The following is a 24,399-nucleotide window of genomic DNA, read 5'->3' as shown; positions in this document are numbered from 1 at the left end:
TCCGAGTAGACACCATCAAATTAATTGGTTGCGTGTGAGCAAGATCGAAGTTGAAGTCCAACTTGCAAATAAATTACAGAACACTGAAAATAAATTAATGGATTCACCTCCTTATAGATGAACATACGTTGGATAAACATTCACGAGCAGTATAAACTATTTCGTACATATAGATGAAGAACATTAAATGGCAGTGACTGAAAAGTCATATTCCATATAAAGAATCCATATTATTCATCTTTGGGTTGCTTGGCAACCGCTGTGTGTATTTGACGGTTGAGTAAAAGGCAAATAGAAGTTAAAGGCAATGCATGGCCCGAGGAGGCATGGCGGGGACGAGGACGTCCTCTTCTACCCGTCGTTTTGCACCTGCGCGGTGAGTTATGAAACTTGTGGGACCCACCTAAAAGTAGAGTGAGACGTCCTCTAGGATGACGAATTTCGAAGCCGTCCACATTATTAAATAACTAAAAATGAAATTTGCAGGCTAACGGGTCGGGTAAATTGAATTTGGGGCGGATCAAGGGCCTTCTTACCCGATCCAACTCGTCCAAGGTCGGTGCGGCTCGACTATATAAACTGGCGTCGAGGCGGTTCTCCCTCTTTAGCTCGTCAGTTTGAATCACTGATTAAGACGAGGAGGGTATTGTTCTCTCAGCTCGTCAGGGTATTTTTCTCTCTTTACCTTTCCCTTTCTTGCATTCGATCTAAGAGGCGATGATGATTGGTGAATGTTGCATTCGATCTAAGTGGCGATGATGATTGGTGAATGTCAATGATGGATTCAATCATCTGCTATTTTGGCTCTTTTGGATCGATCGTCCGTTGCGATGGCGAATCCCATATTCCTTGAGTCCGTATGTTTCTGATCCTAACCCTAAGTCCGTTGTCTCCTCTCTTCTGTCCTCTCTGTTCTCCAATACTAGACGGATTCGGGCAGGAATAGGGAGACGATGTTTCTGTCCTCTGTTCTTTGTCCTCTCTTCTTATGATCGACGTTAGATGAATCTGAGCCTCGTTTTTCTAGATCTCTCTGTTGTTTCTAACCTTAGAGTATTTAAAAGATTTCGATTCCTATTTTCTCATTTTCTTTTCTACTTTAAGGTTTCTGTTACTGTTGAGAATTGTTTGGTCGGAAAAAAAACTTTAGAAACCTGCCAATTTAAACACTACCGTAGCTCGATAACCTTTCAGTAGTATTATCATTTTTTAGTGTCTACATGAAGTTGACGTGCTATTTCTAACGTTAAGTGTGTTTTTAGGATTATTATTACATTGTGAAGAATCATCTGAAGAAAATGTGGTAATGAGATATGCCCTCTAGTAAAGTGAAACCTGAAATCGTTTGTTGGAAGATAAGTTGAAACTCGTGGTAAAAGTTTTAGCACAACACTCTCTTATGAGGGTCTTACTAGTGTTTCTTGTTTGAATAAATTTGTGTTGGGATATATGTTTGTGAAGAGGTTATACTGAGAAGCATTTTTGTGTTTCGATGTATCACCCTATGAAGCAACCAGGCATTGCGGGCAGTATGCATGTAGTTGTTGGGGTTTGCTTCTCACTGTTTTAGATAATCTGTTTCTTTTGTTTGTTGCTATGCTGTGATTTACATTTAGTTTCCATTTAAGGTTCAGATGATATGGCCCATAAGTTAAATGATTCTTTGCATAATTTGCACAAGTGTTTATTAATTAAATGGGGTATAAGATTGTGCTGGTTATGTTATTCTTCAGCTATATGGTGTGAAATGATCAGTGTTGCCTGCTTCAGACAACATATTGTTCTCTAGTTTTTTTTGCCACTGAGCAGATTTTTGGCACCTCATGGTTACTTATAGGATTTTTTTTGTTTGTTTGAATGATCAGATTCAATGTGTTTAGTTTGGACATTTCGCTGCTTATTCATTTATATGCATTTGCCTCTGTTAATAATCTGCACTAGGTTCTCTTGAGTTATTTAATTGAGTAGAAATTGTGGTTGATTGCATTTGAAGATTGCTATCGTGTTAATTGTAATGCTGAAAATCTTTAATTTAGCAGTTGCATTTCTATGGCTATTAACTAATGATGATTGGTGAATGTCAATGATGGATTCAATCATCTGCTATTTTGGCTCTTTTGGATCGATCGTCCATTGCGATGGCGAATCCCATATTCCTTGAGTCCGTATGTTTCTGATCCTAACCCTAAGTCCGTTGTCTCCTCTCTTCTGTCCTCTCTGTTCTCCAATACTAGACGGATTCGGGCAGGAATAGGGAGACGATGTTTCTGTCCTCTGTTCTTTGTCCTCTCTTCTTATGATCGACGTTAGATGAATCTGAGCCTCGTTTTTCTAGATCTCTCTGTTGTTTCTAACCTTAGAGTATTTAAAAGATTTCGATTCCTATTTTCTCATTTTCTTTTCTACTTTAAGGTTTCTGTTACTGTTGAGAATTGTTTGGTCGGAAAAAATACTTTAGAAACCTGCCAAATTAAACACTACCGTAGCTCGATTACCTTTCAGTAGTATTATCATTTTTTAGTGTCCACATGAAGTTGACGTGCTATTTCTAACGTTAAGTGTGTTTTTAGGATTATTATTACATTGTGAAGAATCATCTGAAGAAAATGTGGTAATGAGATATGCCCTCTAGTAAAGTGAAACCTGAAATCGTTTGTTGGAAGATAAGTTGAAACTCGTGGTAAAAGTTTTAGCACAACACTCTCTTATGAGGGTCTTACTAGTGTTTCTTGTTTGAATAAATTTGTGTTGGGATATATGTTTGTGAAGAGGTTATACTGAGAAGCATTTTTGTGTTTCGATGTATCACCCTATGAAGCAACCAGGCATTGTGGGCAGTATGCATGTAGTTGTTGGGGTTTGCTTCTCACTGTTTTAGATAATCTGTTTCTTTTGTTTGTTGCTATGCTGTGATTTACATTTAGTTTCCATTTAAGGTTCAGATGATATGGCCCATAAGTTAAATGATTCTTTGCATAATTTGCACAAGTGTTTATTAATTAAATGGGGTATAAGATTGTGCTGGTTATGTTATTCTTCAGCTATATGGTGTGAAATGATCAGTGTTGCCTGCTTCAGACAACATATTGTTCTCTAGTTTTTTTTGCCACTGAGCAGATTTTTGGCACCTCATGGTTACTTATAGGATTTTTTTTGTTTGTTTGAATGATCAGATTCAATGTGTTTAGTTTGGACATTTCGCTGCTTATTCATTTATATGCATTTGCCTCTGTTAATAATCTGCACTAGGTTCTCTTGAGTTATTTAATTGAGTAGAAATTGTGGTTGATTGCATTTGAAGATTGCTATCGTGTTAATTGTAATGCTGAAAATCTTTAATTTAGCAGTTGCATTTCTATGGCTATTTACTAATGAATGTTTTTTGTTCGAATGATCACGTTCAGTTGTGCTACATTAATGGTCGGTCCCAATACATTCATGTGCTTGAGTTTTGGATGTTTTGCTGCTTATTTTTTCTTTTCATGCATTTGCCTCTCCCATAACGGTATAGTTATTAAAATAATCTCGAGTGGTATACGAGTAATATTTAGTGATGCAAGTTATGAATAACTGTTTTGGAAATAATATGTGTAGCTCAAAATTCATATAGAAAAGCCAACTCTGTTTGGAATTGACAATAATCAATGCTTGTTGAGTGAAGGTTTGACACGCACAATAATGATCATGCAGGTGTTTTAAGCTAAATGCTCATGTATTGGTGAATTGTTATGTATATGTGCAATTGGGTGTTATGTATATCTTAAAGACCTAAAATTTAATAACATTTGTGTGGTGTATTGATTGTGTATTGATCGTGCAGGTGTTTTAAGCTAAATGCCCGTGTGTTTCAACATCATTTGTTCATTTTGTTGACAAAGCAGTTGGTCATATTGATTGGGGCTAGCTTTTCATACCACTAGCTTTCGTATACAGAAGTTGGGTATACGTCCATGTCACGGTAACTGCGAAAATTTTTATGGTATCATAGTTTTGTTTTTGGAATTTGATTGGTTAGTCTGTTGTGTTTCTGCTTGTTGGATGTTGATTTGGTCTTGTTGTTCTCTTGTGCAGAATTTATTTTTTTGGCTTATTCTGTGAATTAATTTATTGGAACTAAGATTTTCTTGTTCAATTGCATCTATTCACTCATATGATTACATTAGTTTAGTATACAGTATAAGGTGTTTGGGGATCAGAGGATATAGTCGTGACGAGGAAATAATTGATGTTTTTGAAATGGTTGTCTTATCTTTTTTTCTTTCCATTATAATATTGAAGATTTATTTTTTCCCTAATCTTCCCTTCACATTGCTTGATTCGTTTCATGCCATTCCTATTGATTCAATAAGAGGTGATGATGATGAAATTAAAAAAAATATTGGTTTCAACCATTCACCATGTTGGTGTTCGAACTGAGATTGGTCGTTCAAGGTGATGAGGAAATAAGGTAGTCTTGTGATGAGGAAATAATTGATGATTTTGAAATGGTTCTTATCTTATGTTTTTCTTTCCATTCTAATATTGAAGATTTATTTTTCCCCTAATCTTCCCTTCACATTGCTTGATTTGTTTCATACCATTCCAATTGATTCATTAAGAGGAGATGATGATGAAATTAAAATAAATATTGGTTTCTACAATTCACCATGTTGATGTTTGAACTGAGATTAGTAGTTCAAGGTGATGCTGAAGCCTAGATCCATATAGTATGTAAGAAGCATGAATCCATTATCTCCTCTCTTCAATGCTTTGTTCTCCAATCGTAACAGGTTGATGGCAGGGCAGTTTGGATGGCCCATGTGGCAACCACTGCAGCCATGTCTACCTCTTAGGTTGGGTTCATGGCCAAGATGAAGGTAGATATTATCGTCTCTTCTTTGAGTGATCAACAAAAGATGAATCTGAACATCTTGCTAATTTTTTTAATTGTTCTTTTGATTACATTTACCCTTTGAATCAATTCCTCTTTTGACCTGCTCTCTCTTTTAAGACAAATTACTTTGGACATTTTCATGATAGTTTTCTTCTATAATTTCTGTTTCTTGAAGTTATGTTATTTCTGTTTGTGTTCTGATGGATCTTTAAGAAAATTTTACATGTCAACTTAAACACTTGGTTTTTTTTTACTTTTGAATATTAGGATCATTTTTTAATGTTTATAATTTTGGCGTGCTTTATATATTTCATCTTTTTCTTAAATTTTATTATTTTTCCAGATATTTGGTTCATTGTATGCTTTTAAGGAGACGTTTATGGTTTACCTAAAAAAGATATTGTTTGCAAAGGAGTGCTGCAGAACTTGTAGTTTGAAAATTTTTTCTGACAAGCTTCATTTTGAAATTTTGCATATTCCTGTAGATTGTGTTTACACTCATATGTTATAGCACCCTAGCATATGCTATTTCTTTGAAATGACGCTTGAACGTACTGTGTGACTTTATCAGTATCTTATGGTACAATGTGTTATGCTATGTGCATATGTTTGACACAGGTTCATGCACCTTTTTTATGAGAAATATTATGCTATTTTAATCACTGTTAGAACTTGGGTGTCTCATACATTGCTACTCTGGTTGTTTGTTGCTCTGGCTGTATGTTATTAAGCTGGGTCTTTGTTATTGGTTGGAAAGTAAATAAGATGAGACTTATGACTTGAGTCTGGCTTGTTATTCTCTCTAGTTGGTGCTCAATATGCAGAATGTGTGATGTGCTGTGAGGTAATAGGGTTTCTTGTTTGAATGAACTATCATTGGGAGGTTTTTTTTTTTTATCACTTTTTCGCGGAGCTATACTTGCAAAGCGATTTCATGTTTGGATGTGTCGTTATTGTTTGAAGCAATGAGGCATCTAAACGAAGTGTGCAGGTAGTTGTTGGTTGCTTCTCTCTTTCTCAGATGAACTGTTCTCTTATTTGCTGTAGTGCTGCTATTGGTATTTATATGTTCTTTAAGGTTTGGATGGTGCATCTCATAAGTAAAATGATTATTTTTACAATTTGCATTAATGTTTGTTCAGTCGGCGTCGTTTGGAATTGTGTTGATAAAATTGTTGCCCTCTTTCTTTTGTTGGTTGGACCGGATGATATAATCTGATCAATGTTGTCTGCCCCAGCGAATATATTCTTCTCTAGTGGTTCAAATTTTATATGGGATCCTTATTTAATTGAGTAGAAATTGTGGATGATTTCTTTTGAAGATTGCTCCACTTTAGTTATATAGTTTAAAATCTTTAATTGAGTAGTCGCACTTCTATGGTTATTTACCAAGAACATCTTCTGTTCCAATGATCATATTCAATTGTCCTTCATTAATGGTGGGTCCAAATACATTCGTGTGTTAAGTTTGGATGTTTGCTACTTATTCTTCTTGTTTCTTTCAATTGCCTCTCCCTCAACAATATAGTTTTTCTAATAATCTTCACTGATACGTGAGTAAGACATATTGATGCAAGTTATAAGTAGTAGTTGTTTTGGCCATAATATATGTTACTCCTAGGAATTTGTCTGGAATTGACAACAAATAATGCCCTTGTGTCTGGAATTTGTCTGGAATTTGTCTTGAGTTTATATACTATTCAGAATTTATTACGTCATATGATCTTGCAGTTGTGTTAAGTTAAATATCTGTGTAGTTGTTATGTAAATGTGCAATTAAGTGTTGTGTATTTCTTAAGGACCTGAAATTTTATAGTCTGTCATTTGTGCATTTTATTGAAACAACAGTTGGTCATATTGTTTGGGAAAATTATTATCTTTTTATACCATGAGCTATCGTATGCAAAAGTTTGGTATAAGTCCATGTCATGATATCAGTGAAAACTTTTGTGGTATCATGATTTTGTTTTTGGAATTCGGTTGGTTAGTCGGTGGTGTTTCTGCTCATTATGTCGATTTGGTCTTGTTGTTCTCTTGTGCAGAATTTGTTTTTTTGTTTTATTCTGTGAATTAATTTGTTGGAACCAAGATTTTCTTGTCTATTCATTCATATGGTTACTACAATTTTAAATGTAATGGAAAAGAGGAGGATCTATTGGGAGTATCATATTTGTTAATAATCAAAGGGATATATCTGATAATGGGGGAAGGAAAGGTAATTACAATGGTTGGCTTGGATTGTGGTGATGTCATCCTTGCTAGCTGGTTAGTTTAGTACACAACATAAGACATTTGGGGATCAGAGGATGTAGTTTTGCGAAGAGGAAATAATTGACAGCTTTGAAAAGGTTGTCTTCTCTCATCCTTCTTTTTCCTTTCTAATATTGAAAATTTATTTTTCCCCTAATTTTCCCTTCACATTGTTTGCTTAGTTTCTTACTATTTCTATTGATTCAGTAAGAGGTGATGATGATGAAATTAAAATAAATGATGGTTTCGACCATTTACCATGTTGGTGTTCGAACTCAGATTGGTTGTTCATGGTGATGCTGAAGATGTAGTCTTGCGATGAGGAAATAATTGATGTTTTTGAAATAATTGACTTCGCTCTTCTTTTTTCTCTTTCTAATATTGAAGATTTATTTTCTCCCTAATTTTCTCTTCATAGTGCTTGGTTAATTTCTTACCACTTCTGTTGATTCACTAAGAGGTGATGATGATGAAATTAAAATAAATGATGGTTTCGATCATTCACCATTTTGGTGTTCGATTGACTGTTCATGGTGATGCTGAAGCCTAGATCCATATGGTATGGATGAAGCATGATCATTGTCTCCTCTCTTCAATGCTCTGTTTTCCAACCAAAACAGGTTGATGGCGGGGCAGTTTGGATGGCCCATGTAGCAACCACTGCAGCCATGTGTACCTCTTAGGTTGGATCTAGGCAAGAAGAAGGTAGACATATGATGTCTTCTTCTCATGTTGGACGAAAATGAATCTGAACCTCTTACAAATTTTTTTAATTGTTGTTTCGATTATGTTTACCCTTCAAATTTATGAAAGAGTTTGATACCCAATCAATCCTTCTTTTCTCCTTTTATCTCTTTTAAGATAAATTACTTTGAACATTTTCATGATCGTTGTGCTTCTATAATTTATGCTTCTTGAAGTTATGTTATTCCTGTTTGTAGTTTGTTCTGATGGACCTTTAAGAAAAGGTTACATGTCAATTTAAAGACTTGTTTTTTGTTTACATTTCAATAATAGGATTATTTTTTATTGTTTATATTTTTGGTGTGCTTTATATATTTCTTCTTTTTCTTAAATTTTGTTATTTTCCTAATATTCGGTTCATTATATGCTTTTAAGAAAAAGTTTACTTGTTATTTTCAACATTATTAGGGCTTGGGATTGTGCTGATAATATTGTTGAGCTAGATGATGAAAAACGTAATGTCTGCTCCATGGATGTAGTATTTGTCATTTTGAGATTCATATAAAAAAGACATTGTTTGCAAAGGAGTGCTGCAGAACATGCTGTTCAGATATTTTCTCTGATAAGCTTCATGTTGGAATTATGCATAGTGCCTGCATATTGTGTCTGTGCAGATATGCTATAGTGCTCTAGAATATGCTTTTTTTTTTAAATGAAACTTGAGCATATTGTGTGATTGATAAGTGTCTTATACTACCATGAGTTATGCTAGATACATATGTTTGACACAGGTTTATATCACCTTTTTTGATGAAAAATATTGCATCGTTTTGTTGTTACTGTTCGAACTTGGGTGTCCAGTACATTGCTACTCTGGTTCTCTGTTGCTTTGGCTATTTGTTATGAGTTTGTTGGAAAGTAAACAAGTTGAGACCAATGGCTCAAGTCTAGCTTAATATTCTCTCTAGTTGTTACTCGATACGCAGAATGTGTGATGTGTTCTGTGGTAATAGGGTTTCTTGTTTGAATGAACGTTCCTTGGGAGGTCTTTTCTGTTCACTTCCTCATGGATCTATACTTGCAAAGCTTATGTTTGGATGCATCATTATTGTTTGAAGTAACGAGGCATCTAGAGGAAGTGTGTGTGTCGTTGTTGGCTGCCTCTCTGTTTCAGATAAGCTATTATTTTGTTTGTTGTGTTGCTATTGATGTTTGTCTGTTATTCAAGGTTTGGATGGTACACCTCATAAAGTAAATGATCCATTTTATGGTTTGCATAAATGACGAAATCATTCCCCTCTTTTCTTTTGTTGGTTGGACTAGATGATGTAAACTGGTGAATGTTGTCTGCTCTAGGCAACATATTCTTCTCTAGTTTTTCAAATTTTATATTGAATCCTTATTTAAATGAATAGAAATTGTGGATGGTTACATTTGAAGATTGCTCCATTTTAGTTGTAAGGTTGAAAATCTTTAATTGAGTAGCTACATATCTATGGTTATTTACTAGGAACTTCTTTTGTTCCAATGATCACATTCAATTGTCCTACAATAATGGTGGGTCCAAATATATCCATGTGTTAAGTTTGGATATCTTGCTACTTAATTCTTTTCTTGTGATCCATTTGCCCCTCCCTCGACGTTGAAGTTAAAGTAATCTGCACCGATATGTGAGTAAGATATTGTGGTTTTGTATTGGTATGTAAATGTTCAATCGAGTGTTATGTATATCTAAAGGACCTAAAATATGGTAGCTTTTTCATTTGTGCATTTTGTCGAAACAAGTGTTGGTCATTTTCATCACCTGTGGGATTTATGTGAATGTCTTTCACCTTGAGTTTGTGGAAGATGTTTTGGCACCTTAGCATGCTCGTATTCATTGCAATGTTTGTGACACTACATAATTTACATTCTCCGTCGATGTGTTTGATTGAATGTTTGGGTAGTTCTAAATTGTTAGCTTTTGATACGATGTGTTTGTTATTGAAATCTTGAACGGTATGCTCCATGCCCATCAAATGCATCATTGTATAATTTGCACAAATGTTATTTTTGTTATCAGGGCTTGGGATTGTGTTGGTGATACTGTTGAGCTTGATGATGTAAAACATAATGTCTGCTCTAGACGACTTTTCTTCAGTAATTGTTTGTTTTTCAGTTGAGATTCATATTGAATTTAGTTTACTTTAATTAAGGGTCATGAGTTTTTTATTTGGCCCAAACATGAGGGTCATCTATATTCTCTCTTTTAAGAGCACTTACAGTGATGAACCTGTTATGTTTATGTGCAATTGTGTATAGTCTATTATTACTAATTTACTATAGCGGCGATCTTATTCTAAAGTTACGAGTTATAATCACATGGCTGCATATGTGGGATTTATGTGTTTGTTATTGAAGGTGATTTTATCCTAAATTTATGAGTTGTAATTACATAGCTGCATATGTGGGATTTATGTGTTTGTTATTGAATGCTTGAATGGTATGCCCCAGCAAATGCATCTTTGTTGTATAATGTGTCATATGTTTGTTTAAATATTATGGTTTGCTTGAATGATATGCCACATACCGAGCAGATGCATCTTTGTTTATAATGTGTCATATGTTTGTTTAAATTGTTTGTTTAAATTTTAGGGTTTGGGTTTGTGGTGTTGATAATGGTGAGCTAAATGATGCAAAATGTAATTTCAGGTTAAATTGTAATTTTTCATTTTATAATGTGTCAATCAAGGTGCTCACATGTTTCTTTCCTTCCCCAAACATAAGAATCATCTGCATGGGTATCAATAGGATTGTTTTATTGAATTGTGATATATAAGGGATTGGTATGAATGCATCAACTTGTTTTGTTTGAATATTTATCTGAATGTTTTGTTTTCATGGAGTTGCTGCTCTTTTAAGAGCATTTATAGCGGTGATCTTATACCAAATTTATGAGTTATAATCATCCACAATCATCTTGATCAGATGAGTTATGAGTTATACTACTTTTATGAGTTATAATCATCCACAATCATCTTGATCAGATGCTTCTCGCTTTCATGAAATAAAATGCAACTAGATCGAAACTTGATCAGAATTATTCTATACCATACAACACACCCGTTTGGATCTTGGAGTTGCTTCATAAGTCAAACCTGTTTAAAGCTGAGTCATCCGGTTTGCGTAGAAACTTGTCACTGTTGAAAATTTTCTTATGCAGTCAAATTCAGTCAAACTGATTTTAATTCTTGTTGGAAGATAAGTTGAAACTCGTGGTAAAAGTTTTAGCACAACACTCTCTTATGAGGGTCTTACTAGTGTTTCTTGTTTGAATAAATTTGTGTTGGGATATATGTTTGTGAAGAGGTTATACTGAGAAGCATTTTTGTGTTTCGATGTATCACCCTATGAAGCAACCAGGCATTGTGGGCAGTATGCATGTAGTTGTTGGGGTTTGCTTCTCACTGTTTTAGATAATCTGTTTCTTTTGTTTGTTGCTATGCTGTGATTTACATTTAGTTTCCATTTAAGGTTCAGATGATATGGCCCATAAGTTAAATGATTCTTTGCATAATTTGCACAAGTGTTTATTAATTAAATGGGGTATAAGATTGTGCTGGTTATGTTATTCTTCAGCTATATGGTGTGAAATGATCAGTGTTGCCTGCTTCAGACAACATATTGTTCTCTAGTTTTTTTTGCCACTGAGCAGATTTTTGGCACCTCATGGTTACTTATAGGATTTTTTTTGTTTGTTTGAATGATCAGATTCAATGTGTTTAGTTTGGACATTTCGCTGCTTATTCATTTATATGCATTTGCCTCTGTTAATAATCTGCACTAGGTTCTCTTGAGTTATTTAATTGAGTAGAAATTGTGGTTGATTGCATTTGAAGATTGCTATCGTGTTAATTGTAATGCTGAAAATCTTTAATTTAGCAGTTGCATTTCTATGGCTATTTACTAATGAATGTTTTTTGTTCGAATGATCACGTTCAGTTGTGCTACATTAATGGTCGGTCCCAATACATTCATGTGCTTGAGTTTTGGATGTTTTGCTGCTTATTTTTTCTTTTCATGCATTTGCCTCTCCCATAACGGTATAGTTATTAAAATAATCTCGAGTGGTATACGAGTAATATTTAGTGATGCAAGTTATGAATAACTGTTTTGGAAATAATATGTGTAGCTCAAAATTCATATAGAAAAGCCAACTCTGTTTGGAATTGACAATAATCAATGCTTGTTGAGTGAAGGTTTGACACGCACAATAATGATCATGCAGGTGTTTTAAGCTAAATGCTCATGTATTGGTGAATTGTTATGTATATGTGCAATTGGGTGTTATGTATATCTTAAAGACCTAAAATTTAATAACATTTGTGTGGTGTATTGATTGTGTATTGATCGTGCAGGTGTTTTAAGCTAAATGCCCGTGTGTTTCAACATCATTTGTTCATTTTGTTGACAAAGCAGTTGGTCATATTGATTGGGGCTAGCTTTTCATACCACTAGCTTTCGTATACAGAAGTTGGGTATACGTCCATGTCACGGTAACTGCGAAAATTTTTATGGTATCATAGTTTTGTTTTTGGAATTTGATTGGTTAGTCTGTTGTGTTTCTGCTTGTTGGATGTTGATTTGGTCTTGTTGTTCTCTTGTGCAGAATTTATTTTTTTGGCTTATTCTGTGAATTAATTTATTGGAACTAAGATTTTCTTGTTCAATTGCATCTATTCACTCATATGATTACATTAGTTTAGTATACAGTATAAGGTGTTTGGGGATCAGAGGATATAGTCGTGACGAGGAAATAATTGATGTTTTTGAAATGGTTGTCTTATCTTTTTTTCTTTCCATTATAATATTGAAGATTTATTTTTTCCCTAATCTTCCCTTCACATTGCTTGATTCGTTTCATGCCATTCCTATTGATTCAATAAGAGGTGATGATGATGAAATTAAAAAAAATATTGGTTTCAACCATTCACCATGTTGGTGTTCGAACTGAGATTGGTCGTTCAAGGTGATGAGGAAATAAGGTAGTCTTGTGATGAGGAAATAATTGATGATTTTGAAATGGTTCTTATCTTATGTTTTTCTTTCCATTCTAATATTGAAGATTTATTTTTCCCCTAATCTTCCCTTCACATTGCTTGATTTGTTTCATACCATTCCAATTGATTCATTAAGAGGAGATGATGATGAAATTAAAATAAATATTGGTTTCTACAATTCACCATGTTGATGTTTGAACTGAGATTAGTAGTTCAAGGTGATGCTGAAGCCTAGATCCATATAGTATGTAAGAAGCATGAATCCATTATCTCCTCTCTTCAATGCTTTGTTCTCCAATCGTAACAGGTTGATGGCAGGGCAGTTTGGATGGCCCATGTGGCAACCACTGCAGCCATGTCTACCTCTTAGGTTGGGTTCATGGCCAAGATGAAGGTAGATATTATCGTCTCTTCTTTGAGTGATCAACAAAAGATGAATCTGAACATCTTGCTAATTTTTTTAATTGTTCTTTTGATTACATTTACCCTTTGAATCAATTCCTCTTTTGACCTGCTCTCTCTTTTAAGACAAATTACTTTGGACATTTTCATGATAGTTTTCTTCTATAATTTCTGTTTCTTGAAGTTATGTTATTTCTGTTTGTGTTCTGATGGATCTTTAAGAAAATTTTACATGTCAACTTAAACACTTGGTTTTTTTTTACTTTTGAATATTAGGATCATTTTTTAATGTTTATAATTTTGGCGTGCTTTATATATTTCATCTTTTTCTTAAATTTTATTATTTTTCCAGATATTTGGTTCATTGTATGCTTTTAAGGAGACGTTTATGGTTTACCTAAAAAAGATATTGTTTGCAAAGGAGTGCTGCAGAACTTGTAGTTTGAAAATTTTTTCTGACAAGCTTCATTTTGAAATTTTGCATATTCCTGTAGATTGTGTTTACACTCATATGTTATAGCACCCTAGCATATGCTATTTCTTTGAAATGACGCTTGAACGTACTGTGTGACTTTATCAGTATCTTATGGTACAATGTGTTATGCTATGTGCATATGTTTGACACAGGTTCATGCACCTTTTTTATGAGAAATATTATGCTATTTTAATCACTGTTAGAACTTGGGTGTCTCATACATTGCTACTCTGGTTGTTTGTTGCTCTGGCTGTATGTTATTAAGCTGGGTCTTTGTTATTGGTTGGAAAGTAAATAAGATGAGACTTATGACTTGAGTCTGGCTTGTTATTCTCTCTAGTTGGTGCTCAATATGCAGAATGTGTGATGTGCTGTGAGGTAATAGGGTTTCTTGTTTGAATGAACTATCATTGGGAGGTTTTTTTTTTTTATCACTTTTTCGCGGAGCTATACTTGCAAAGCGATTTCATGTTTGGATGTGTCGTTATTGTTTGAAGCAATGAGGCATCTAAACGAAGTGTGCAGGTAGTTGTTGGTTGCTTCTCTCTTTCTCAGATGAACTGTTCTCTTATTTGCTGTAGTGCTGCTATTGGTATTTATATGTTCTTTAAGGTTTGGATGGTGCATCTCATAAGTAAAATGATTATTTTTACAATTTGCATTAATGTTTGTTCAGTCGGCGTCGTTTGGAATTGTGTTGATAAAATTGTTGCCCTCTTTCTTTTGTTGGTTGGACCGGATGATATAATCTGATCAATGTTGTCTGCCCCAGCGAATATATTCTTCTCTAGTGGTTCAAATTTTATATGGGATCCTTATTTAATTGAGTAGAAATTGTGGATGATTTCTTTTGAAGATTGCTCCACTTTAGTTATATAGTTTAAAATCTTTAATTGAGTAGTCGCACTTCTATGGTTATTTACCAAGAACATCTTCTGTTCCAATGATCATATTCAATTGTCCTTCATTAATGGTGGGTCCAAATACATTCGTGTGTTAAGTTTGGATGTTTGCTACTTATTCTTCTTGTTTCTTTCAATTGCCTCTCCCTCAACAATATAGTTTTTCTAATAATCTTCACTGATACGTGAGTAAGACATATTGATGCAAGTTATAAGTAGTAGTTGTTTTGGCCATAATATATGTTACTCCTAGGAATTTGTCTGGAATTGACAACAAATAATGCCCTTGTGTCTGGAATTTGTCTGGAATTTGTCTTGAGTTTATATACTATTCAGAATTTATTACGTCATATGATCTTGCAGTTGTGTTAAGTTAAATATCTGTGTAGTTGTTATGTAAATGTGCAATTAAGTGTTGTGTATTTCTTAAGGACCTGAAATTTTATAGTCTGTCATTTGTGCATTTTATTGAAACAACAGTTGGTCATATTGTTTGGGAAAATTATTATCTTTTTATACCATGAGCTATCGTATGCAAAAGTTTGGTATAAGTCCATGTCATGATATCAGTGAAAACTTTTGTGGTATCATGATTTTGTTTTTGGAATTCGGTTGGTTAGTCGGTGGTGTTTCTGCTCATTATGTCGATTTGGTCTTGTTGTTCTCTTGTGCAGAATTTGTTTTTTTGTTTTATTCTGTGAATTAATTTGTTGGAACCAAGATTTTCTTGTCTATTCATTCATATGGTTACTACAATTTTAAATGTAATGGAAAAGAGGAGGATCTATTGGGAGTATCATATTTGTTAATAATCAAAGGGATATATCTGATAATGGGGGAAGGAAAGGTAATTACAATGGTTGGCTTGGATTGTGGTGATGTCATCCTTGCTAGCTGGTTAGTTTAGTACACAACATAAGACATTTGGGGATCAGAGGATGTAGTTTTGCGAAGAGGAAATAATTGACAGCTTTGAAAAGGTTGTCTTCTCTCATCCTTCTTTTTCCTTTCTAATATTGAAAATTTATTTTTCCCCTAATTTTCCCTTCACATTGTTTGCTTAGTTTCTTACTATTTCTATTGATTCAGTAAGAGGTGATGATGATGAAATTAAAATAAATGATGGTTTCGACCATTTACCATGTTGGTGTTCGAACTCAGATTGGTTGTTCATGGTGATGCTGAAGATGTAGTCTTGCGATGAGGAAATAATTGATGTTTTTGAAATAATTGACTTCGCTCTTCTTTTTTCTCTTTCTAATATTGAAGATTTATTTTCTCCCTAATTTTCTCTTCATAGTGCTTGGTTAATTTCTTACCACTTCTGTTGATTCACTAAGAGGTGATGATGATGAAATTAAAATAAATGATGGTTTCGATCATTCACCATTTTGGTGTTCGATTGACTGTTCATGGTGATGCTGAAGCCTAGATCCATATGGTATGGATGAAGCATGATCATTGTCTCCTCTCTTCAATGCTCTGTTTTCCAACCAAAACAGGTTGATGGCGGGGCAGTTTGGATGGCCCATGTAGCAACCACTGCAGCCATGTGTACCTCTTAGGTTGGATCTAGGCAAGAAGAAGGTAGACATATGATGTCTTCTTCTCATGTTGGACGAAAATGAATCTGAACCTCTTACAAATTTTTTTAATTGTTGTTTCGATTATGTTTACCCTTCAAATTTATGAAAGAGTTTGATACCCAATCAATCCTTCTTTTCTCCTTTTATCTCTTTTAAGATAAATTACTTTGAACATTTTCATGATCGTTGTGCTTCTATAATTTATGCTTCTTGAAGTTATGTTATTCCTGTTTGTAGTTTGTTCTGATGGACCTTTAAGAAAAGGTTACATGTCAATTTAAAGACTTGTTTTTTGTTTACATTTCAATAATAGGATTATTTTTTATTGTTTATATTTTTGGTGTGCTTTATATATTTCTTCTTTTTCTTAAATTTTGTTATTTTCCTAATATTCGGTTCATTATATGCTTTTAAGAAAAAGTTTACTTGTTATTTTCAACATTATTAGGGCTTGGGATTGTGCTGATAATATTGTTGAGCTAGATGATGAAAAACGTAATGTCTGCTCCATGGATGTAGTATTTGTCATTTTGAGATTCATATAAAAAAGACATTGTTTGCAAAGGAGTGCTGCAGAACATGCTGTTCAGATATTTTCTCTGATAAGCTTCATGTTGGAATTATGCATAGTGCCTGCATATTGTGTCTGTGCAGATATGCTATAGTGCTCTAGAATATGCTTTTTTTTTTAAATGAAACTTGAGCATATTGTGTGATTGATAAGTGTCTTATACTACCATGAGTTATGCTAGATACATATGTTTGACACAGGTTTATATCACCTTTTTTGATGAAAAATATTGCATCGTTTTGTTGTTACTGTTCGAACTTGGGTGTCCAGTACATTGCTACTCTGGTTCTCTGTTGCTTTGGCTATTTGTTATGAGTTTGTTGGAAAGTAAACAAGTTGAGACCAATGGCTCAAGTCTAGCTTAATATTCTCTCTAGTTGTTACTCGATACGCAGAATGTGTGATGTGTTCTGTGGTAATAGGGTTTCTTGTTTGAATGAACGTTCCTTGGGAGGTCTTTTCTGTTCACTTCCTCATGGATCTATACTTGCAAAGCTTATGTTTGGATGCATCATTATTGTTTGAAGTAACGAGGCATCTAGAGGAAGTGTGTGTGTCGTTGTTGGCTGCCTCTCTGTTTCAGATAAGCTATTATTTTGTTTGTTGTGTTGCTATTGATGTTTGTCTGTTATTCAAGGTTTGGATGGTACACCTCATAAAGTAAATGATCCATTTTATGGTTTGCATAAATGACGAAATCATTCCCCTCTTTTCTTTTGTTGGTTGGACTAGATGATGTAAACTGGTGAATGTTGTCTGCTCTAGGCAACATATTCTTCTCTAGTTTTTCAAATTTTATATTGAATCCTTATTTAAATGAATAGAAATTGTGGATGGTTACATTTGAAGATTGCTCCATTTTAGTTGTAAGGTTGAAAATCTTTAATTGAGTAGCTACATATCTATGGTTATTTACTAGGAACTTCTTTTGTTCCAATGATCACATTCAATTGTCCTACAATAATGGTGGGTCCAAATATATCCATGTGTTAAGTTTGGATATCTTGCTACTTAATTCTTTTCTTGTGATCCATTTGCCCCTCCCTCGACGTTGAAGTTAAAGTAATCTGCACCGATATGTGAGTAAGATATTGTGGTTTTGTATTGGTATGTAAATGTTCAATCGAGTGTTATGTATATCTAAAGGACCTAAAATATGGTAGCTTTTTCATTTGTGCATTTTGTCGAAACAAGTGTTGGTCATTTTCATCACCTGTGGGATTTATGTGAATGTCTTTCACCTTGAGTTTGTGGAAGATGTTTTGGCACCTTAGCATGCTCGTATTCATTGCAATGTTTGTGACACTACATAATTTACATTCTCCGTCGATGTGTTTGATTGAATGTTTGGGTAGTTCTAAATTGTTAGCTTTTGATACGATGTGTTTGTTATTGAAATCTTGAACGGTATGCTCCATGCCCATCAAATGCATCGTTGTATAATTTGCACAAATGTTATTTTTGTTATCAGGGCTTGGGATTGTGTTGGTGATACTGTTGAGCTTGATGATGTAAAACATAATGTCTGCTCTAGACGACTTTTCTTCAGTAATTGTTTGTTTTTCAGTTGAGATTCATATTGAATTTAGTTTACTTTAATTAAGGGTCATGAGTTTTTTATTTGGCCCAAACATGAGGGTCATCTATATTCTCTCTTTTAAGAGCACTTACAGTGATGAACCTGTTATGTTTATGTGCAATTGTGTATAGTCTATTATTACTAATTTACTATAGCGGCGATCTTATTCTAAAGTTACGAGTTATAATCACATGGCTGCATATGTGGGATTTATGTGTTTGTTATTGAAGGTGATTTTATCCTAAATTTATGAGTTGTAATTACATAGCTGCATATGTGGGATTTATGTGTTTGTTATTGAATGCTTGAATGGTATGCCCCAGCAAATGCATCTTTGTTGTATAATGTGTCATATGTTTGTTTAAATATTATGGTTTGCTTGAATGATATGCCACATACCGAGCAGATGCATCTTTGTTTATAATGTGTCATATGTTTGTTTAAATTGTTTGTTTAAATTTTAGGGTTTGGGTTTGTGGTGTTGATAATGGTGAGCTAAATGATGCAAAATGTAATTTCTGGTTAAATTGTAATTTTTCATTTTATAATGTGTCAATCAAGGTGCTCACATGTTTCTTTCCTTCCCCAAACATAAGAATCATCTGCATGGGTATCAATAGGATTGTTTTATTGAATTGTGATATATAAGGGATTGGTATGAATGCATCAACTTGTTTTGTTTGAATATTTATCTGAATGTTTTGTTTTCATGGAGTTGCTGCTCTTTTAAGAGCATTTATAGCGGTGATCTTATACCAAATTTATGAGTTATAATCATCCACAATCATCTTGATCAGATGAGTTATGAGTTATACTACTTTTATGAGTTATAATCATCCACAATCATCTTGATCAGATGCTTCTCGCTTTCATGAAATAAAATGCAACTAGATCGAAACTTGATCAGAATTATTCTATACCATACAACACACCCGTTTGGATCTTGGAGTTGCTTCATAAGTCAAACCTGTTTAAAGCTGAGTCATCCGGTTTGCGTAGAAACTTGTCACTGTTGAAAATTTTCTTATGCAGTCAAATTCAGTCAAACTGATTTTAATTCTTGTTGGAAGATAAGTTGAAACTCGTGGTAAAAGTTTTAGCACAACACTCTCTTATGAGGGTCTTACTAGTGTTTCTTGTTTGAATAAATTTGTGTTGGGATATATGTTTGTGAAGAGGTTATACTGAGAAGCATTTTTGTGTTTCGATGTATCACCCTATGAAGCAACCAGGCATTGTGGGCAGTATGCATGTAGTTGTTGGGGTTTGCTTCTCACTGTTTTAGATAATCTGTTTCTTTTGTTTGTTGCTATGCTGTGATTTACATTTAGTTTCCATTTAAGGTTCAGATGATATGGCCCATAAGTTAAATGATTCTTTGCATAATTTGCACAAGTGTTTATTAATTAAATGGGGTATAAGATTGTGCTGGTTATGTTATTCTTCAGCTATATGGTGTGAAATGATCAGTGTTGCCTGCTTCAGACAACATATTGTTCTCTAGTTTTTTTTGCCACTGAGCAGATTTTTGGCACCTCATGGTTACTTATAGGATTTTTTTTGTTTGTTTGAATGATCAGATTCAATGTGTTTAGTTTGGACATTTCGCTGCTTATTCATTTATATGCATTTGCCTCTGTTAATAATCTGCACTAGGTTCTCTTGAGTTATTTAATTGAGTAGAAATTGTGGTTGATTGCATTTGAAGATTGCTATCGTGTTAATTGTAATGCTGAAAATCTTTAATTTAGCAGTTGCATTTCTATGGCTATTTACTAATGAATGTTTTTTGTTCGAATGATCACGTTCAGTTGTGCTACATTAATGGTCGGTCCCAATACATTCATGTGCTTGAGTTTTGGATGTTTTGCTGCTTATTTTTTCTTTTCATGCATTTGCCTCTCCCATAACGGTATAGTTATTAAAATAATCTCGAGTGGTATACGAGTAATATTTAGTGATGCAAGTTATGAATAACTGTTTTGGAAATAATATGTGTAGCTCAAAATTCATATAGAAAAGCCAACTCTGTTTGGAATTGACAATAATCAATGCTTGTTGAGTGAAGGTTTGACACGCACAATAATGATCATGCAGGTGTTTTAAGCTAAATGCTCATGTATTGGTGAATTGTTATGTATATGTGCAATTGGGTGTTATGTATATCTTAAAGACCTAAAATTTAATAACATTTGTGTGGTGTATTGATTGTGTATTGATCGTGCAGGTGTTTTAAGCTAAATGCCCGTGTGTTTCAACATCATTTGTTCATTTTGTTGACAAAGCAGTTGGTCATATTGATTGGGGCTAGCTTTTCATACCACTAGCTTTCGTATACAGAAGTTGGGTATACGTCCATGTCACGGTAACTGCGAAAATTTTTATGGTATCATAGTTTTGTTTTTGGAATTTGATTGGTTAGTCTGTTGTGTTTCTGCTTGTTGGATGTTGATTTGGTCTTGTTGTTCTCTTGTGCAGAATTTATTTTTTTGGCTTATTCTGTGAATTAATTTATTGGAACTAAGATTTTCTTGTTCAATTGCATCTATTCACTCATATGATTACATTAGTTTAGTATACAGTATAAGGTGTTTGGGGATCAGAGGATATAGTCGTGACGAGGAAATAATTGATGTTTTTGAAATGGTTGTCTTATCTTTTTTTCTTTCCATTATAATATTGAAGATTTATTTTTTCCCTAATCTTCCCTTCACATTGCTTGATTCGTTTCATGCCATTCCTATTGATTCAATAAGAGGTGATGATGATGAAATTAAAAAAAATATTGGTTTCAACCATTCACCATGTTGGTGTTCGAACTGAGATTGGTCGTTCAAGGTGATGAGGAAATAAGGTAGTCTTGTGATGAGGAAATAATTGATGATTTTGAAATGGTTCTTATCTTATGTTTTTCTTTCCATTCTAATATTGAAGATTTATTTTTCCCCTAATCTTCCCTTCACATTGCTTGATTTGTTTCATACCATTCCAATTGATTCATTAAGAGGAGATGATGATGAAATTAAAATAAATATTGGTTTCTACAATTCACCATGTTGATGTTTGAACTGAGATTAGTAGTTCAAGGTGATGCTGAAGCCTAGATCCATATAGTATGTAAGAAGCATGAATCCATTATCTCCTCTCTTCAATGCTTTGTTCTCCAATCGTAACAGGTTGATGGCAGGGCAGTTTGGATGGCCCATGTGGCAACCACTGCAGCCATGTCTACCTCTTAGGTTGGGTTCATGGCCAAGATGAAGGTAGATATTATCGTCTCTTCTTTGAGTGATCAACAAAAGATGAATCTGAACATCTTGCTAATTTTTTTAATTGTTCTTTTGATTACATTTACCCTTTGAATCAATTCCTCTTTTGACCTGCTCTCTCTTTTAAGACAAATTACTTTGGACATTTTCATGATAGTTTTCTTCTATAATTTCTGTTTCTTGAAGTTATGTTATTTCTGTTTGTGTTCTGATGGATCTTTAAGAAAATTTTACATGTCAACTTAAACACTTGGTTTTTTTTTACTTTTGAATATTAGGATCATTTTTTAATGTTTATAATTTTGGCGTGCTTTATATATTTCATCTTTTTCTTAAATTTTATTATTTTTCCAGATATTTGGTTCATTGTATGCTTTTAAGGAGACGTTTATGGTTTACCTAAAAAAGATATTGTTTGCAAAGGAGTGCTGCAGAACTTGTAGTTTGAAAATTTTTTCTGACAAGCTTCATTTTGAAATTTTGCATATTCCTGTAGATTGTGTTTACACTCATATGTTATAGCACCCTAGCATATGCTATTTCTTTGAAATGACGCTTGAACGTACTGTGTGACTTTATCAGTATCTTATGGTACAATGTGTTATGCTATGTGCATATGTTTGACACAGGTTCATGCACCTTTTTTATGAGAAATATTATGCTATTTTAATCACTGTTAGAACTTGGGTGTCTCATACATTGCTACTCTGGTTGTTTGTTGCTCTGGCTGTATGTTATTAAGCTGGGTCTTTGTTATTGGTTGGAAAGTAAATAAGATGAGACTTATGACTTGAGTCTGGCTTGTTATTCTCTCTAGTTGGTGCTCAATATGCAGAATGTGTGATGTGCTGTGAGGTAATAGGGTTTCTTGTTTGAATGAACTATCATTGGGAGGTTTTTTTTTTTTATCACTTTTTCGCGGAGCTATACTTGCAAAGCGATTTCATGTTTGGATGTGTCGTTATTGTTTGAAGCAATGAGGCATCTAAACGAAGTGTGCAGGTAGTTGTTGGTTGCTTCTCTCTTTCTCAGATGAACTGTTCTCTTATTTGCTGTAGTGCTGCTATTGGTATTTATATGTTCTTTAAGGTTTGGATGGTGCATCTCATAAGTAAAATGATTATTTTTACAATTTGCATTAATGTTTGTTCAGTCGGCATCGTTTGGAATTGTGTTGATAAAATTGTTGCCCTCTTTCTTTTGTTGGTTGGACCGGATGATATAATCTGATCAATGTTGTCTGCCCCAGCGAATATATTCTTCTCTAGTGGTTCAAATTTTATATGGGATCCTTATTTAATTGAGTAGAAATTGTGGATGATTTCTTTTGAAGATTGCTCCACTTTAGTTATATAGTTTAAAATCTTTAATTGAGTAGTCGCACTTCTATGGTTATTTACCAAGAACATCTTCTGTTCCAATGATCATATTCAATTGTCCTTCATTAATGGTGGGTCCAAATACATTCGTGTGTTAAGTTTGGATGTTTGCTACTTATTCTTCTTGTTTCTTTCAATTGCCTCTCCCTCAACAATATAGTTTTTCTAATAATCTTCACTGATACGTGAGTAAGACATATTGATGCAAGTTATAAGTAGTAGTTGTTTTGGCCATAATATATGTTACTCCTAGGAATTTGTCTGGAATTGACAACAAATAATGCCCTTGTGTCTGGAATTTGTCTGGAATTTGTCTTGAGTTTATATACTATTCAGAATTTATTACGTCATATGATCTTGCAGTTGTGTTAAGTTAAATATCTGTGTAGTTGTTATGTAAATGTGCAATTAAGTGTTGTGTATTTCTTAAGGACCTGAAATTTTATAGTCTGTCATTTGTGCATTTTATTGAAACAACAGTTGGTCATATTGTTTGGGAAAATTATTATCTTTTTATACCATGAGCTATCGTATGCAAAAGTTTGGTATAAGTCCATGTCATGATATCAGTGAAAACTTTTGTGGTATCATGATTTTGTTTTTGGAATTCGGTTGGTTAGTCGGTGGTGTTTCTGCTCATTATGTCGATTTGGTCTTGTTGTTCTCTTGTGCAGAATTTGTTTTTTTGTTTTATTCTGTGAATTAATTTGTTGGAACCAAGATTTTCTTGTCTATTCATTCATATGGTTACTACAATTTTAAATGTAATGGAAAAGAGGAGGATCTATTGGGAGTATCATATTTGTTAATAATCAAAGGGATATATCTGATAATGGGGGAAGGAAAGGTAATTACAATGGTTGGCTTGGATTGTGGTGATGTCATCCTTGCTAGCTGGTTAGTTTAGTACACAACATAAGACATTTGGGGATCAGAGGATGTAGTTTTGCGAAGAGGAAATAATTGACAGCTTTGAAAAGGTTGTCTTCTCTCATCCTTCTTTTTCCTTTCTAATATTGAAAATTTATTTTTCCCCTAATTTTCCCTTCACATTGTTTGCTTAGTTTCTTACTATTTCTATTGATTCAGTAAGAGGTGATGATGATGAAATTAAAATAAATGATGGTTTCGACCATTTACCATGTTGGTGTTCGAACTCAGATTGGTTGTTCATGGTGATGCTGAAGATGTAGTCTTGCGATGAGGAAATAATTGATGTTTTTGAAATAATTGACTTCGCTCTTCTTTTTTCTCTTTCTAATATTGAAGATTTATTTTCTCCCTAATTTTCTCTTCATAGTGCTTGGTTAATTTCTTACTACTTCTGTTGATTCACTAAGAGGTGATGATGATGAAATTAAAATAAATGATGGTTTCGATCATTCACCAT

The 24,399-nt window shown here is 33.8% G+C and overlaps 1 long non-coding RNA gene across 1 annotated transcript in view; it reads left to right on the top strand.

Annotated features, from left to right (window-relative positions):
- Positions 1–615: 615 nt before the first annotated feature.
- LOC108953221 (uncharacterized) overlaps positions 616–24,399 on the top strand; it is a 45,871-nt gene continuing 22,087 nt past the window's right edge. The window contains exon 1 of the long non-coding RNA XR_010497699.1: positions 616–667. This is a non-coding gene — a long non-coding RNA (uncharacterized LOC108953221). The remainder of the gene's footprint in view (positions 668–24,399) is intronic.

Source organism: Musa acuminata, chromosome BXJ3-6 (assembly GCF_036884655.1).
Source record: "Musa acuminata AAA Group cultivar baxijiao chromosome BXJ3-6, Cavendish_Baxijiao_AAA, whole genome shotgun sequence".
NCBI classification, from domain to species: Eukaryota; Viridiplantae; Streptophyta; class Magnoliopsida; order Zingiberales; family Musaceae; genus Musa; species Musa acuminata.
The sequence above is the reverse complement of the archived record's forward strand: the minus strand, read 5'-3'. Positions and strand labels throughout refer to the sequence as shown.